Raw genomic sequence first — 4,346 nt, forward strand, 5'->3', positions numbered from 1 at the left:
TATTTTGATAATGGATGTTTTAGGATTTTGGCCAATCACCCCCAAGGGGTGGCTGGTCCTTTGTCCAATTAGACTGTGAAGAAAAAAGTCTATAAAAGAGTTTGTAAAATAATTAAATAAATCAATCTTGTTGCACAATTCCTGCCTGTTGGACTTTCTCCTCCTCCTCCTCCCTATGGCTGCAGGACACGGTGATATACCGTAGGAACCAGGCCTGCGGTAATAGGTGAGCACCATCAGCCCTCATCTGCTGGAATGGGAAGTGTCTGCTCTGTGGAAGCGGGGTAGAAAATTAAAGGGGGATATTAATGTAGGGGTGGAAGTTTGTCGATGACACAGTAATGGTTTCTGTTCTCAGGCATGACTGCTGCCAGTTTAGCAGTGATTTAGGCTGGAATTATTTTTCCTGATGTTCACACCAGTCGGGTGGCCTGCAGGAAGGACTTGGAACAAAGTCATTCCAGAAAAACCACTGTGAAGCAGTTTATAAATAACCAAAATCACTGCATAACTCATGAATCATTTGGATGGTCCGTTTCATCTCACTGCATGTTTTCCCACTTGGTTTTCATTGATAGGAAAATCAATGCTTCTTCTATGGACTCCTGATCTAGAATATTTCACAGGAAGACCTTAGAGAACAAATCTGTTTTTAAATGAAATAATGCATTTCAATGTTTTATTTAGTTCCCTGTCCAGCAAATCATTTAAGGTCTCAACTTCAGTTTGACAACTCAAATATTTAAAGTTCTGTGTGTTGCTGCCATATCTGGTTGAACAGATCTTTAACATATGATCGATCAGTTCCTTTGGTTTGCCTTTTTCCTTGCTTCTCTTTCCTCTCTTCCACAACACCTCTTCATCCCATTTTAGTTGTCTTGCTTTCCTGGGTGCAATACCTGAGCCCTTATGTTTGTAACAGTGTCCAGAAAACCTAAAACCACTTTACACTGGTTATATTTTGGATAGAGACATGTGGAAGACGAATTTTCAGCAGCAGCTAGGGGTTAGGATTTCAGGGCACAGCTGTCTGACAGAAGCAGAAAGTGATTACCTGTGGTACAAAGTGAGCATGAGATGAGAGAGCAAAACAGATTGTTTGGAATGGTTCCATGTGGCATTTCTGGGTTACACTTTAGGAAAAGTCACTGCTCAAGCTGACCATCAAAACTGAAATCGTGGGTTAATTAATCAAGGCCAGCACACAGAGGTACAGATGTATCCATAATTCCAATACAAGCCTTGCCTGGGTTTGGCAAGTCTGACATGTCACTGATGTGCTTGGGCAGTTGTTTGTAGCAAGGGATCACTCCCCTCTGAATCCAAAACTGACCAACTCTCAGGTGGCATCAGCTCCATTGTAAGGAATTGAGAAAGACCTAGGGAGATTCAAAACACAATTATCTGCAATTTGCATTAAATATTGAAACAACCTAAAAAAGCGACACAGGCCTTCATTTATGTTGTTAACACTTATCAATTACATAGACAAAACAAGTTTAATCAATACTATAATAATTTCTACTGATGCTACTTCTTAAATATTAATTAGGCACCCATGATCTGATATTGCTCTTCTATTAATGAGGAGAAAGAAGTTCTCTGATGAGGCACTTCCCTCTCCCCCTAGAGGAATCCTGAGAGAGGGGAGACAATAAGTGAAGCAGCACTGCAGAGGGGAGGGAATAAAATGTTCTGCATGTGGTTTGCAGACAGGACAGAGTGTTTGGATGGATTGCAGCAGGAGGGCCTGGCATTAGGGACTCTAATGAGACTGGGATGTGACCCGCAGGAGGGACCTGATTGGAGAAGGCAGAGAGCAGGGAGAACCCCTTCAGGCAGGGATGTGGACTAGGTCACACTGTAAGATCACCTTTCTGGCTTTTAGTGGCAATTCTGTGACTGAAGTGTTCGGATTGTGACTGCTGTAGGACCTATGCAGAGGATGAGCAGGTGTGTGTGCACATGTGAGTGAATGAAGACACAGGTGGGACAGATGGGGTTTAGAAATGAAATTACACTGGTTTGTTTCATTGTGTTAAGCCCATGGATATGGCAATTTTATATTCCTACTCTTCTCTTGTATTTGTGGTTACTGCAAATAGACAGGTCCATCCTTCTTCCCCAGGAGACTCTGACACGAATGAAAAGTTCCTACTGTAACTTTATTATAGAATCATAGAAACATGGAGTCCCAGACTGGTTTGTGTCATAAAGCCCATTCCATTCCAACCCCCTGCCATAGGCAGGGACTCCTTCCACTGTCCCAGGCTGCTCCAAGGCCCCAATGTCCAACCTGGCCTTGGACACTGCCAGGGATCCAGGGGCAGCTCCAGCTTCTCTGGGCACCCTGTGCCAGGGCCTGCCCACCCTCCCAGGGAACAGTTCCTTCCTAACATCTGATCTAAACCTGCAGTTTAAAACCATTGACCCTTGTCCTGTTACTCTCTGCCCATGTAAACAGTCCCCTGCCTCCTTTTTATCAGCCCCTTCAGACACTGAAGGGGCTCTGAGGTCCCCTGGGAACCTTCTCTTCTCCAGGCTCTCTCCCAGCCTGGCTCCAGAGCAGAAGGGCTCCAGCCCTCAGAGCATCTCCTCTGTGACAAGACAGGTCCCTCTCCGTCTTGTGCAGGGACCCCAGAGCTGGAGGCAGCACTCAAGGTGAGATCTCACCAGGGCAGAGAAAAAGGGGAGAATCACCTCCCTCAACCTGCTGGACACTTGAAGCTTTAGAAATGCTGATGCATGAATATTTGGTACTTAGTTGCATATGTCCATGACAGAAAGGTGTCATGAATTGCTTGTTAATGAATCTTGAACCCAGTATTATTTGTTTTTCCTTATATCCTCACTGAATTAAAGAAACATAAAAATGCCGGTTGTAAGTGCAGATTGTGAAAAAAGGCAGAGCAATGTGGAGGGCCCCAAGCAAAAATGTTTGAAAGACATCCTGGATCCACGTGTTTGTACACACACATATCTGTGTTTTCTCTCCCCTCAGTCCCACTCTCTGTATCTCTTGAAGAACGAAGCAGGCCAGTTTTTCTGATCCTTGCTTCTGCATTTCTGCAAGCAAAAATAAAATATGAAGGTGATTTCAAGAAGAAATGTCCATTTGGGATATTTTTGTTGATACCTCCTACATCTCTGAAGACCCTCTGGGACCAACTCCTTAACTAAACAAGTCTCTGTTTTATTTTCTGTGATTGCTGGTGCAGTCTCCCCTGACCCAATGTGCCCCAGCTGGCCTTGGCAAGTGCTCTGGCCTCGTTCAATAACTGATAGGAAAGAACAGGAGCCTCCCGAGGACGGCTCACACCATCCTCAGGTAATTGTCTGAAAGTGCTGGGCTAAGTCACCTCTGGCAGTGTTTATCTCTTTGCAACAATTACAGCAAGAGTCTGGCTGACTGGTTTAAACTGGCTGATTAATGAGATGAATCCTCATCTCGGATAATGCAACCAGAGGGTTGATTCCTGCAGTGTCTGATCTCCCAGCATTGTGGGAAAGCACCTTTCCTAAGGCTCACCCATGGGTTAGAGTGGCTTCTTGTCCAAGCCTCTTCCAGGTGCTTCCTGCACTCCCAGCCCTCCCAGCTCACTGTCAGCTGCTCCCACTGGTGAGCAGTGCCCTGTGGCACTGCTCTGATCCCCAGCCCTTCAGCAGAGATGCAAAAGGAGGGTGCAGCATCTCAGCTCTGTTCCCCAGACAGAGAGGGAGAGAGAAGATAAAAAAAGCTCCACGGTCACGCCTGCTTCTCCTTTATTAGTTCCAAAGAATCGAGTAGAACTTTATTTTGCAGGGCAAATAAATAAAGTTCCACAAGTTGTGGTGGAACTTCACATCATCTCGCAGCTGCTCCTCTGCTGCTTCTGGGGATTTGCTTAGCTTCTCTCTTCCTCCTCCTGGATTCCCTCTCTCTGATGGTCTCATAGATTGTGTTTGCAAGCTACTCGTGCAGCTGTTGGATCAAACTGACTCTAACTCTTCCCTACCTCTGTAGGTGAATTTATCCCACTTTACTGCAGCCAGTGAACAGTCAGATGCTTGCTCTGAGCCAGCAGTCTGCATTCCCTGAAAATCAGTGGCAGAGGTATCACATTGTCTGATCTCTGCTCTCACCTGGAGAGCAAAGCTGGGGTTGTCTGCAAGCCTGGAGAGGAGAAGCTTTAGGCTGACCTAATAGTGACCTTCCAGCACCTGAAGGGGCTGCAAGGAAGATGGAGAGGGACTCTTTACAAGGGATGGAGTACCAGGACAAGGGGGAATGGCTTCCCAGTGCCAGAGGGTGGGATTAAATGAGTTATCAGGAAGAAATATGGTCTAGTGGAAGGTGTCCCTACACA

This window comes from Corvus brachyrhynchos, unplaced genomic scaffold (genome assembly GCF_000691975.1).
Source record: "Corvus brachyrhynchos isolate BGI_N302 unplaced genomic scaffold, ASM69197v1 scaffold334, whole genome shotgun sequence".
In the NCBI taxonomy this organism is placed as follows: domain Eukaryota; kingdom Metazoa; phylum Chordata; class Aves; order Passeriformes; family Corvidae; genus Corvus; species Corvus brachyrhynchos.